Below are 14,460 nucleotides of genomic sequence, written 5' to 3'. Positions count from 1 at the left end.
ACGCGGCGGTCTTTCAAACGCGGTAGTCTATTGGCGGTACACACCGCCGCGGTCAAAATACACACACCTTTACAAAACACTACCACATTGGACAATTTGAAATACACACACCTGATACACATACAAACAACACTCCCACACATCCAATCAACTATAAAACACACACCCACATCACCCACAAACCCCTACAACCAAAAATCAGAGACGAAGGAGAGAGAGACACATCAGAGAATAGAGAGCCAGACACACAGAGGCACACTACAACATCACACACACCACATAGTAGCACAAAGCACCACACACCAACACACTCATCACCACATACACCACCCCACACCTCATCCACACCACCCCATGGCACCACAAAGACACCCACGCTTTACGGACCAAGAACTCAGGGTGATGGTGGAGGAAATCATAAGAGTGGAACCCCAGCTCTTCGGCTCACAGGTTCAGCACACCACCATAGCAAGGAAGGCGGAGCTATGGCAGCGGATCGTGGACAGGGTCAACGCGGTGGGACAGCATCCCAGAAATAGGGACGACATCCGCAAACAATGGAACGACCTACGGGGGAAGGTGCGCTCGATGGTGTCGCGACACAACATCGCGGTGCAGAAGACTGGCGGAGGACCCCCACCCACCCCACCAGAATTCACAGCATGGGAGCAAGAAGTATTAAACATCCTGCATCCTGAGGGCCTCGCTGGAGTACCCGGAGGAATGGACTCTGGTAAGTCCTATCTCATATACTTCATCCCCCCCACCCCACCAGCATGCCAACCCACACCCCCACCCTCACCCCCAACCCACCATCACACATCATCCCTGAGAATGTTTCCCTAGCACAACCCACCCAACCCCTCACCAACCCTTGCATGCCACCACAAACATTGGACACCCATTACCTAAGCATGACCACTGCACATACCCATCCCCCCCACAAACCACCCTCACAACACCACCCACAAGGGAATGCCTGCACTGGGGGACAAGGGCACCCATAAATCGCACGCTATTTCACACACAGAAACAATAACCATACTCTCTCACCCCATGCAGGACCCGAACGCCAACACACCGGTCAGGAGGGTCCTCAAATGTCCATCCCACCCCCGGAACAGGCCCCCAGTGAGGACAGCAGCTCGGTCGACCTGGAACCTGATGACCAGCCCGGACCATCGGGGACCTCTGGGCAGTGGGTTCCCCAAACACAGACACAGGCCACAGCAGACCCAAACCCCCCTGGGAACAACAGCACAGCTCCCACCCAGCGGGCCCATGCCTCTGTCTCTAGGACAGGTCAAGCAGCGGTGTGTCTGCCACTACAGGGCACCCAGGCTAACCCAACACCCCAACAACAACAGGGACCTGGGGGCAGTGGGAGTGGGCACACCGTCCAGGAGACAGAGGCCCAGGCAAACAGGGCAACTCGGAGGGCTGCCGTGCGACAGGGGGGGAAGGAGAGGCCCAGGGAACCCACTCTCCAAGAGGCCCTCACTACCATCATGGGAGCATACCACCACTCCCAAGAGACGATGGCGACGGTACTGGCCAGGTTCACCGAGATACAGGCACAGCAGGAAGAACGCTACATGGGGTTCAGCAACCAACTCACCACCATCGCTACCGCCATGGGGAGCATGGTCCAGGCCCTCAACAGGATAGAAGACACGTTGCGGGACCATGTGGCACCACACAGGGCCACTGTCACTAGCCAGGAACAGCCTACCACCTCCGCCGGCGCTAGTGGACAGGAGGCCCACACACAACGACAGGCCACAAGAACCCCACCTCCTGCTGAAGAACAACCACCCCGCAAGAGGAGCCTAAGACCCAAAAAAAACCAGAGTAGCATGCCAAGACCACCGCCAGCATGAGATACCCCCAGAAGTCATCCCACTGTCCCACATTGCCACCCTGTCCAAACTCAAACAGCCCCTGCTCCATCCTTCCACAGGCATATGGACAATAGACCTGTCAGACTGAGAACTGGACTCTGCCATGGACATCACTCCACCCCCACCCATCACCGTTTTCATATAATGTACCATTATCTAAGCACACAAAATAAAATAATTATTGCACAGAAAACCGTTTGGAGTCATGCTGTATTCTCAAAAAATCGTACAACCCATAACAGTTCACAATATGTGATGTCAGTTAGTGATGACAACATACCAATGTCAATACGCTGTAGTACATGGCCGAACCAAGCAGAAGTCGGGCTATGAGTCATTAAGCACTGAGAAGGGAAGGGAAAAAGAATATGTTATTTAAAAGAGCTGGGGGGAAATACATAAAGTTGAGATGCATGAGGCTCTAAGTAAATGGGAAATGGCGTGGCTGAACCTTACCTGTGTGCTACTGAAAATACTGTTGTATGACAGCTTCCCTGTTGTCTGTTTCCTCACCGTCGTCTTCCTCCTCTTCACTCTCCACAGGCTCCACGGCTTCTACGACACCACCATCTGGACCATCCTACTGCAGGAAAGGCACCTGGCGTCGCAAAGCCAGGTTGTGAAGCATACAGCAGGCCACGATGATGCGGCACACCTTCTTTGGTGAGTACATTAAGGATCCACCTGTCATATGCAGGCACCTAAACCTGGCCTTCAGGAGGCCGAAGGTCCTTTCTATGACCCTCTTAGTACGCCCATGGGCCTCATTGTACCGTTCCTCTGCCCTGGTCCTGGGATTCCTCACTGGGGTCAATAGCCACGGCAGGTTGGGGTAACCAGAGTCACCTATTAGCCACACACGCTGTCTCTGTAGCTGTTCCATCACATAGGGGACGCTGCTATTACACATAACATACGCGTCATGCACTGACCCAGGGAACATGGCATTCACATGGGAGATGTACTGGTCTACCAAACAGACAACCTGCACATTCATAGAATGGTAATTTTTCCTATTTCTGTACACCTGTTCATCGTCATTTGGGGGTACTAATGCCACATGGGTCCCATCAATGGCACCAATGATGTTGGGGATATGTCCAAGGGCATAGAAATCACCCTTCACTGTGGCCAAATCAGCCTCTTCTGGGAATATGATGTAGCTCCTCATGAGTTTCATCAGGGCAGACAACACTCTGGACAGAATCTTTGAAAACATAGGCTGAGACATTCCAGATGACATGGCCACTGTTGTCTGGAATGAGCCACTTGCAAAAAAATGGAGGACTGATAGAACCTGCACTAGAGGGGGAATTCCTGTGGGTTGGCGGATGGGTGACATCAGGTCTGGCTCCAGCTGGGCACACAGTTCATGTATAGTGGCTCGGTCAAGTCGGTATCGGAGTATTATATGGCGTTCTTCCATTGTCGACAGGTCAACCAGCGGCCGGTACACGGGAGGATTCCTCCTTCTCCTCGCAAGTCCCTGCGGACGGTGCCTAGGAAGGACAACATGGAGCACTGAGTCAATCAACTCACAGGTACGTACAACACAGCTTGCACAGTACACGAAAATGTATTGACTGCTATGTTTGTATGTGTGCAAATGCAAGGCCTAGGCCTGTATGACGCAGTAGAATTTAAGCCATGTGGGCCCTTGAAATGGCGGCTGCCTGACCTCTAAACTGGGACAATGGGATGTGAGGTCAATGCGCTGGCGTGGCACACCGTGGCGGTAGGCGGTCGAAGACCGCTGTACGAAGTCGCATTGGTTAACATTGAACCCTATGGGATTCAGGAGCCAATGACGATGTGCGCCGGTGGTCGCGGTACGCACCGCCGCGGTACGCACCGCCGCGGGCGTGACCGCCATTTTCTATCCTCTTAATCACTCGAGACCTGATCATCCACAGGAGAGGACCTATACTGCAAGTGCTGCTGTGAACTCGGTCTGGAAGTGACAATGGCTGCTGCGACTGGGGAAAGGGCCCCTGCCTTCACGTCTGAAGAGTTGGAGAAACTTGTGGACGGGGTCCTCCCCCAGTATGCGCTACTCTACGGTCCTCCAGACCAACAGGTGAGTACACTGAGTGCACATTGAATGGGTAATGCCTGTGTGGAGTGGGGTGGCTGTCAGTTGGTGGGGTGGGGAGAAAATGAGGAATGCAACGCACGACTGATGAGAGTATGAGCCACATGGCAAGGGTGGGGAGGGGGGGCATGTACTCCAAACATGCAGAAATTTGACGTTTTCTCTTTCCCACCCTGTACATGTCAAACAGGTGAGCGCCCATCAGAAAATCGATATTTGGCGTGCCATCGCCAAGGAAGTCCGGGCCCTGGGGGTCTACACCAGACGGGGCACCCACTGTCGGAAGAGGTGGGAGGACATCTGCCGCGGAACCCGAAAGACCGCCGAGTCACTGCTGGGGATGGCCTCCCGACCTAGGAGGGGTGCCAGTCGTACCCTGACCCCCCTGATGTCCCGGATCCTGGCGGTGGCCTACCCTGATTTGGATGGGCGCTTGAGGACATCACAGCAGACACAAGGGGGTGAGTATCAGCACATTCTCCTATCTATACGCGCAGTGGAGGTGTCTGGGTGGGGGAGGAGGCCTGTGGGTGACAGTAGGCCAGGGCGCTTTCTGTAGTGTAGTCCCCTCCCTTAGACATGGCCCTGTGCCCCCGCCCACCACCTCTGTAGGGTGCCAAGCGCAGCTATCCATGGTCCAACATCACCCATGAGCGCGTCTGTTGTCCCTAGACCTGTTGGCCTAGTCAGAAGTACAGAGTAGTGTAACCCAAGTTCGCGGCTTAGTGCATGAGGCACCTGTGTCTGTCCTCTCCGCCAAGGCTATTGACAAGGCATGCACTCAACTTTGTTTTATTTCTCCCCCCACCCTTATTCTTTGTTTCTTGTGCATTAGCATCATCAGGCGGAGGAGAATTGGCGTCGGAGCACGAGGGAGCTGCAGGTCACCAGGCCCCGGTGGGCACTGACACAGACACCGAGGGCACCAGTGATCCGGAGGGCGAGGGAAGCACCACAACAGGGGCCGGTGGAGACACCAGCAACACGGACACGTCCTCGTTTGGGAGCTCCCTAGCGGGGGCGGCAACATCTGTGCCCCCCACAACAACAGGTACAGCCGCCACCCAGCGCACCAGCACCGCCCTCCCAGCAGCCCCTCAGTCTTCGCTCCGTGCCCGTTCGCCCAGGAAGGCGCGCGTCTCCTTCGCCCCAGGCACCTCAGCCCCTGCCTCTGTTACCCCTGCTGCCCTCAGTGCGGAGCTCATTGACCTCGTGAGGACACTCATTGTTGGGCAGACTACCCTTTTGAATGCCATCCAGGGGGTGCAAAGGGAGGTGCAACAGAGCAATGCCTACCTGGAGGGCATTCATTCGGGTCAGGCTGCCCATCAACGAGCGTTCACTTCTCTGGCCTCAGCACTGACGGCAGCCATTGTCCCTGTCTCCAGTCTCCCTCTTCTAACTGCCTCCAGCCTTTCTCTGTCTCCTGTTCCTCAGCCTATCCCATCCACACCATCTGACCAGCCTGCACACACCTCAACACCCAAGGCCAGCTCATCCAAACATAAGCACCACAGAACACACAAGCATTCACCCAAGCAACACCCAGTTGCAGACATACCAACAGTCACTACCACCTCTGTGTCCCCCCCCTCCTCCTCGTCTCCCTCCTCCCTCCCTGTGACGTCTACACTCACACCTGCATGCACACCAACATCAGCCAGTTCTTCCATTACCAGCACACCCTCCACTACAGTCCTCACACGTGCAGTCACCACCCCCACTGCCATGTACACGTCCCCTGTGTCCTCTCCCACTGTGTCTGTCACCCCCTCTTCCAAGACACATAAACGCAGGCAGACACCCAAACAACAGCCAACCACCTCACGACAGCCTACGTCTCAGTCACCTGCACCCAAGGACAGCACACCTGACTCTCCTACAACCACATCCTCTTCCTCCACTTCTATCTCCACTACTCCTACCCTTTACCCTGGTCCAAAGAAATATTACCTCTCAAATGTTGACCTCTTTCCCTCCCCTGACCCACCCCCTCCATCTGGGAAAAGTCCCAAAGGCACCTCAGCCACCACCAGCCCAGCTTCCAAGGTACAAGTGGTGCATGGAATATGGAGTCCACCCTTTGGCGGCAGTGACACTTCACTGAGCAGCAAGGGGACTGGCAGCCCCCCCCCAGGCAAGAGGACCCGGAAAGTGAAGGGCCGCCGTGAGCGGACTGAGACGGCTGCCCCCAAGGAGGTGACTCCGGCCACTTCACCTGCCACAACAGCCAGGGGAGGCAAGGGCCCGAGAGCCCCATCTAAGGAGCGGAAGGGCAGCAGGGCGGAGAGGCCAGCCAGCAGGAGCGCGGAGCAGGAGGGCCCCACACGCCCCATCCCGGCTGCAAGGGACGACACCAAAGGGCCCAGGACTCCGTCTCCGAAGGGGCCTGACACTGCACGTTCGGAGGGCGAGTGAGCAGGTTGTCCAGGCCAGGTCTGACTCCCTACACTGACTGGAAGAGCACCGCTGAAGAGGGCCCCGCCGTGAAGACAAGCACCGCTGAAGAGGGCCCCGCTGCGCAGAAGAGCACTGCTGAAGAAGGCCCCGCCGTGCAGAAGAGCACCGCTGAACAGGGCCCCGCCGTGAAGACAAGCACCGCTGAACAGGGCCCGCCGTGCAGAAGAGCACCGCTGAACAGGGCCCCGCCGTGAAGACAAGCACCGCTGAACAGGGCCCCACCGTGAAGACAAGCACCGCTGAACAGGGCCCCGCCGTGAAGACAAGCACCGCTGAAGAGGGCCCCGCCGTGCAGAAGAGCACCGCTGAAGAGGGCCCCGCCGTGCAGAAGAGCACCGCTGAACAGGGCCCCGCCGTGAAGACAAGCACCGCTGAATAGGGCCCCGCCGTGAAGACAAGCACCGCTGAACAGGGCCCCGCCGTGAATACAAGCACCGCTGAACAGGGCCCCGCCGTGAAGACAAGCACCGCTGAACAGGGCCCCGCCGTGAAGACAAGCACCGCTGAACAGGGCCCCGCCGTGAAGACAAGCACCGCTGAAGAGGGCCCCGCCGTGAAGACAAGCACCGCTGAACAGGGCCCCGCCGTGCAGAAGAGCACCGCTGAACAGGGCCCCGCCGTGCAGAAGAGCACCGCTGAACAGGGCCCCGCCGTGAAGACAAGCACCGCTGAACAGGGCCCCGCCGTGAAGACAAGCACCGCTGAACAGGGCCCCGCCGTGCAGAAGAGCACTGCTGAACAGGGCCCCGCCGTGCAGAAGAGCACCGCTGAACAGGGCCCCGCCGTGAAAACAAGCACCGCTGAACAGGGCCCCGCCGTGAAGACAAGCACCGCTGAAGAGGGCCCCGCCGTCTCAAGCACCGCTCCGCTGGGCACCGCCGTCTCAAGCACCGCTCCGCTGGGCCCTTCATCACAAGCACCGCTCCGCTGGGCCCTTCCTGTCAAGCACCGCTCCGCTGGGCCCTTCCTGTCAAGCACCGCTCCGTGGGCCCTTCCTGTCAAGCACCGCTCCGCTGGGCACCGCCGTCTCAAGCACTGCTCCGCTGGGCCCTTCATCTCAAGCACCGCTCCGCTGGGCCCTTCCTGTCAAGCACCGCTCCGCTGGGCACCGCTGTCTCAAGCACCGCTCCGCTGGGCCCTTCCTGTCAAGCACCGCTCCGCTGGGCACCGCCGTCTCAAGCACCGCTCCGCTGGGCCCTTCCTGTCAAGCACCGCTCCGCTGGGCCCTTCCTGTCAAGCACCGCTCCGCTGGGCCCTTCCTGTCAAGCACTGCTCCGCTGGGCACCGCCGTCTCAAGCACCGCTCCGCTGGGCCCTTCATCTCAAGCACCGCTCCGCTGGGCCCTTCCTGTCAAGCACCGCTCCGCTGGGCACCGCCGTCTCAAGCACCGCTCCGCTGGGCCCTTCCTGTGAAGCACCGCTCCGCTGGGCCCTTCCTGTCAAGCACCGCTACGCTGGGCACCGCCGTCTCAAGCACCGCTCCGCTGGGCCCTTCCTGTCAAGCACCGCTCCGCTGGGCACCGCCGTCTCAAGCACCGCTCCGCTGGGCCCTTCCTGTCAGGCACTGTTCAGGGTTCACTGTGCCCACCATGCATCCTCCTTGTCCAGTGGGGACATTTATCCACCTGATGGACTGTGGCTTTGCACACCCCAGGATGGCACAGTGGGCAATCCACCCACTGTAGAGACTTTGCGAGACTGTGGCTTTGCACTCCCCAGGATGGCACAGTGGGCAATCCACCCACTGTAGAGACTTTGCGAGACTGTGGCTTTGCACTCCCCAGGATGGCACAGTGGGCAACCCACCCACTGGAGAGACTTGAGAGACTGTGGCTTTGCACTCCCCAGGATGGCACAGTGGGCATGGTGGGCCCTTCGTGGATCTGGCGTCGTGGACTCATGTGGCTGTGGTGCCCCCCCCTTCCCTTCCCCCTGAGGTGCCTGTAGTTTTGTCACCAGATGCCCCTGCAGTGTTCTCTCCAAAGGACTCAGGTCTCCTGTGTGGGCTTTGCCCTTGTTTCGCTACACTTTGGCCCACGGACATGATGGATTCGTAAGATGTGCAGGACTACTTGCTTCAGTTATCCACTGCTGTGTAAATAATTTGTTTATCAGAAGAAAGTTTTGATGGTTGAAAAATACTTTTCTGAGACTATTTTGTTCATAAATATTTATTCTCAATTTGGTTATGTGATTGTATTTTTTACGGGTGTTTGGGTGGTGTCACTGTGACTTGTTGCTCTGCATTGGTGTGTACATCTTGGGGGGGTGGTGGGGGTCGCATATGTGTGTGCCCATAACCTTTCCTCCTCCCCCCCTCCCGTGTGTCGTAGGTGCAGTACTCACCGTTGACGTCTGCGGCGGAGTTCGTACTCGTGGTAGATGAGCAGGTAGACGAGTGCAGGTATGATGTTCAATTCGGGTTCCATGCTGTCCTCCGTCCTCGTGGAGTGCGTAGAGGTGAGCGTTTTCCCGTTCGTAGTCTGTTTCCGCCGTGTTTTTATCGGCGGTGCTCCCGCCCCGGAAAAGGTGGCGGATTGGTGAGTTGTGATAGGGTGGGCGGTACATTGTCTGCCGCCTGCCTGTTGGCGGTGACCGTCGCGCTGTTTGTTTGTCCCGCCGTGGCAGTCGGAGTGTTAAAGTGGCGGTCTCTGTTGGCGGTTCCCGCCAGGGTCAGAATTCCATTTTTCGGACCGCCAGCCTGTTGGCGGGTTGGCCGCCGCTTTATCACCGACCGCCAGGGTCAGAATCACCCCCTTAGTCTTTTTTTTTCTGGACTCTAACTCATCCAGTGGAGCAAGAAAACTAAGTCAGCAGGAGTCCCTTGAAGTTGAGTACTTCAAATGAGGGTTCTTCCCGGAGCCTTCAGCTTTGTTGGCAAAAGATCAGAGAAGAAGAAAGCCTGATTTGATAGCTGTCGAGGCTGCTTCTCTGCAAGGGTAGTCTTTCTGTTTTACCCTAATCCAAAGTATTTCCTTCAGTAGGGAGGCGGAAGACTGAATGCTGTAGACAAACAGGTTTACACCAGGTGAGTTACCCCCCATTTGAGGTCCCGATGAAGTATTTTTCTTGGAGGTATAGTGCTTCGAGCATGATGAATCTGGAAATCTTATCCATCAGAGTCAAGCCTTCCTCTCTTTTCATCACTTTCTGTTTGTTTTCCTTCAACTAGACCCAGGGTACTCTGTCCAGAGCTCCAAAACTGCACCAAGAGACTACATTAATGAGATGAGGATACACCCTTGCCAAACCTCCCTTTATTTGTTCTGACGACAGGTTCCACTACTATAATTAGTGACAGGATGGCTGGGAGAGTTTCCAGTTCAAAAACCTTTCTCATATTAGTCCCTATTTAGTGTAAATATATCTAGAGTGCCAGGCCTCTTTGTAATGACCTGTGTTCCTGTCTGTAGGAAAGTACCATCTTGCCTGGCATGTTACCCCCATATTTCACTGTATATATGTTGTTTTAGTATATGTGTCACTGGGACCCTGCCAGCCAGGGCCCCAGTGCTCATAAGTGTGCCCTGTATGTGTTCCCTGTGTGATGACTAACTGTCTCACTGAGGCTCTGCTAACCAGAACCTCAGTGGTTATGCTCTCTCTGCTTTCCAAATTGTCACTAACAGGCTAGTGACCAATTTCACCAATTCACATTGGCATACTGGAACACCCTTACAATTCCCTAGTATATGGTACTGAGGTACCCAGGGTATTGGGGTTCCAGGAGATCTCTATGGGCTGCAGCATTTCTTTTGCCACCCATAGGGAGATCTGACAATTCTTACACAGGCCTGCCAGTGCAGCCTGAGTGAAATAACGTCCACGTTATTTCACAGCCATTTACCACTGCACTTAAGTAACTTATAAGTCACCTATATGTCTAACCTTCACCTGGTGAAGGTTGGGTGCAAAGTTACTTAGTGTGTGGGCACCCTGGCACTAGCCAAGGTGCCCCCACATCGTTCAGGGCAAATTCCCCGGACTTTGTGAGTGCAGGGACACCATTACACGCGTGCACTATACATAGGTCACTACCTATGTATAGCGTCACAATGGTAACTGCGAACATGGCCATGTAACATGTCTAAGATCATGGAATTGTCACCCCAATGCCATTCTGGCATTAGGGAGACAATTCCATGATCCCCTGAGTATCTAGCACAGACCCGGGTACTGCCAAACTGCCTTTCCCGGGGTTTCACTGCAGCTGCTGCCAACCCCTCAGACAGGTTTCTGCCCTCCTGGGGTCCAGCCAGGCCTGGCCCAGGAAGGCAGAACAAAGGACTTCCTCAGAGAGAGGGTGTTACACCCTCTCCCTTTGGACATAGGTGTCAGGGCTGGGGAGGAGTAGCCTCCCCCAGCCTCTGGAAATGCTTTGATGGGCACAGATGGTGCCCATCTCTGCATAAGCCAGTCTACACCGGTTCAGGGATCCCCCAGCCCTGCTCTGGCGCGAAACTGGACAAAGGAAAGGGGAGTGACCACTCCCCTGACCTGCACCTCCCAGGGCAGGTGCCCAGAGCTCCTCCAGCGTGCCCCAGACCTCTGCCATCTTGGATTCAGAGGTGTGCTGGCACACTGGACTGCTCTGAGTGGCCAGGGCCAGCAGGTGACATCAGAGACTCCTTCTGATAGGCTCTTACCTTTCTTACTAGCCTATCCTCCTTCCTAGGTAGCCAGACCTCCTTTTCTGGCTATTTAGGGTCTCTGCTCTAGGTAATTCTTCAGATACCGAATGCAAGAGCTCATCAGAGTTCCTCTGCATCTCCCTCTTCACCTTCTGGCAAAGGATCGACCGCTGACTGCTCAGGACGCCTGCAAAACCGCAACCAAGTAGCAAAGACGACTACTGCAACCTTGTATCGCTTCATCCTGCTGACTTTCTCGACTGTTTCCTGGTGGTGCATGCTCTGGGGGTAGCCTGCCTCCTTTCTGCACCAGGAGCTCTGAAGAAATCTCCTGTGGGTCGACGGAATCTTCCCCCTGCAACCGCAGGCAACAAAAGACTGCATCACCGGTCCTCTCGGTCCCCTCTCAGCATGACGAGCGTGGGCCCTGGAACTCAGCAACTCTGTCCAAGTGACTCCCACAGTCCAGTGACTCTTCAGTGCAAGTTTGGTGGAGGTAAGTCCTTGCCTCCCCACGCTAGACTGCATTGCTGGGTACCGCAATATTTGCAGCTGCTCCGGCTCCTGTGCACTCTTCCAGGATTTCCTTCGTGCACAGCCAAGCCTGGGTCCCCGACACTCTAACCTGCAGTGCACAACCTTCTGAGTTGTCCTCCGGCGTCGTGGGACTCCCTTTTCTGACTTCGGGTGGACTCCGGTTCACTCCTCTTCTATGTGCCTGTTCCGGTACTTCTGCGGGTGCTGCCTGCTTCTATGAGGGCTCCCTGACTTGCTGGGTGCCCTCGCTGTCTCCTCATCCAAGTGGCGACATCCTGGTCCCTCCTGGGCCACAGCAGCATCCAAAAAACCCTAACCGCGACCCTTGCAGCTAGCAAGGCTTGTTTGCGGTCTTTCTGCGTGGGAACACCTCTGCAAGCTTCTTCACGACGTGGGACATCCATTCTCCAAAGGGGAAGTTCCTAGTCCTCTTCGTTCTTGCAAAACACCAAGCTTCTTCCATCCGGTGGCAGCTTCCTTGCACCCTCAGCTGGCATTTCCTGGGCTCCTGCCCACTCTCGACACTGTCGCGACTCTTGGACTTGGTCCCCTTGTCTTACAGGTACTCAGGTCCGGAAATCCACTGTTGTTGCATTGCTGGTGTTTGTTTTCCTTGCAGAATCCCCCTATCATGACTTCTGTACTCTCTGAGGGTTGTAGGTGCACTTTACACCTACCTTACAGGGTCTTGGGGTGGGCTATTTTTCTAACCCTCACTGTTTTCTTACAGTCCCAGCGACCCTCTACAACCTCACATAGGTTTGGCGTCCATTCGTGGTTCACATTCCACTTTTGGAGTTTATGGTTTGTGTTGCCCCAATACCTATGTGCTCCTATTGCAATCTATTGTAACTTTACACTGCTTGCATTACTTCCTTTTGCTATTACTGCATAATTTTGGTATTGTGTACATATATCTTGTGTATATTTGGCATCCTCATACTGAGGGTACTCACTGAGATACTTTTGGCATATTGTCATAAAAATAAAGTACCTTTATTTTTAGTATATTTGTGTATTGTGTTTTCTTATGATATTGTGCATATGATATAAGTGGTATAGTAGGAGCTTTGCATGTCTCCTAGTTCAGCCTAAGCTGCTCTGCTATAGCTACCTTCTATCAGCCTAAGCTGCTAGAAACACCTCTTCTACACTAATAAGGGATAACTGGACCTGGCACAAGGTGTAAGAACCTCTGGCACCCACTACAAGCCAGGCCAGCCTCCTACACTGTCCATTCCCATGTTTCAGGATAAATGGACAGTGATTTCTCCTCCCATTCTTGCTGTGAGCAGAGCCAGGTATTTCCCAACTCCTCAAAGGTTAATTACTGTTGGGAGTGAAGAGCTCAGAGGAACTGAATGAATTGCTGGTAAAACTTCCAGGCAATACAAAGTAGGTTTTATAAGGTTACCACTATACACCTTACTTTTAACAACTTGTTTAGAAACAATATACATTCATCATCTGACTAAGGTACAGATGTATCATTACTTTGAATAGCGATTACCTAAATGCGATTTTCTGTGAATCGTAATTAGGTAATCAGTATTTAAAGGTACCGTACTCCATGAGTTTCATTTAGCGTTTCCTAATGGTCACAAATCAACCCAATTAATTAACATTCATGAGGTTGGTCGCAATTTGCGACCCATTAGGAAACTCTAAAATCACATAGATTGTAGCCTGCTGGGCTCAGCAGGCCACCATGTCTGCGTCTGCGACTGCTTTAAAATAAAACAATCTTTTTTTTATTTTATTTTTTTAATTCAGACCATTTTCCTTAAGGGGTGTGTTTAAAAAAGAAAATCATGTTTTTGCATGCATTCACAATCCTTATCGTTCGCAAATGGGGTACCACTAAGTTGAAGTATGTGGTAAAATGTGAATGTTATATGATAAATATTAATATAAATATTGAGTGAACCTTGTAGAATCTTTCAAGTCAAAACAGTGAAAAAAGTGACTTTTAATCACAAATATACTGTTGCCACAGAAAAATCCACAATTGCCTGTACAATGAAAGTAGCACTTTAACCTGGTCACTGTAGGAACATGCCCTTCTTGCCATTTATCAAGTCTGACTTTTTACATTAAGCACCCCTAGTCCTGTGGGCTACAAGGCACTCCTACGTGTGACTCAGTTAATATTAAAAGTAGGTTTGTGACATGTAAAAAAGCAGAGTGTGTTGACTGAAGTCTTTCAGCTTGCAGCCAATCACCTTAGAATACCTGAGATCATTTGTTTTAAGCCATTCATGTACGAGGTGTAAATGTACACAGCAGCCCACATGTGGCATTTAATCTTTATGCCGCTGGTGCACTCCCAGTGCCATGTTACTGTGGCTTACTTAAAAGTTTCATATGCCAATGGGGGTTTAACCAATTTTACGCAATGTTTAAGGATCCGAGCAGAGGCACTTGGTGGAGGGTGAGGAGTTGGGAGTTGGCGAGGAGAGGAAACAGCATTCTCACATTGTTCGAGTCAAAATGTCACAAAACCTAGCAAAAAATATAGACGACCACTTAAATAGATACACTTTCTGATAGGACTGTAATGTCAGCAATGACTGTGGTGTAGGTTAGTGCTGTTTATCTCCCAGGTTTACCTTCTCAATTTTTCAGGATTACTTTATAGGCCAGTGGATGCAACGGGTAGGCTTGTTAGCCCTGACAGAGCTATGATTTGCAAATGTAGGTCCATGGGCATTTTCTTGAAAGGCCAACAGGTTCCTGATATTGGCTTGATTCATGATAGTACAATATTGTAGTTGGTGATTCAGCTTCCTAGGACTTTTCTGGGAGAATGAAGCTACATGTCTGTGAGTCTGAAGAAAGTT

Source organism: Pleurodeles waltl, chromosome 6 (genome assembly GCF_031143425.1).
Source record: "Pleurodeles waltl isolate 20211129_DDA chromosome 6, aPleWal1.hap1.20221129, whole genome shotgun sequence".
Lineage (NCBI taxonomy): Eukaryota > Metazoa > Chordata > Amphibia > Caudata > Salamandridae > Pleurodeles > Pleurodeles waltl.
Note: the sequence above shows the minus strand (reverse complement) of the source record.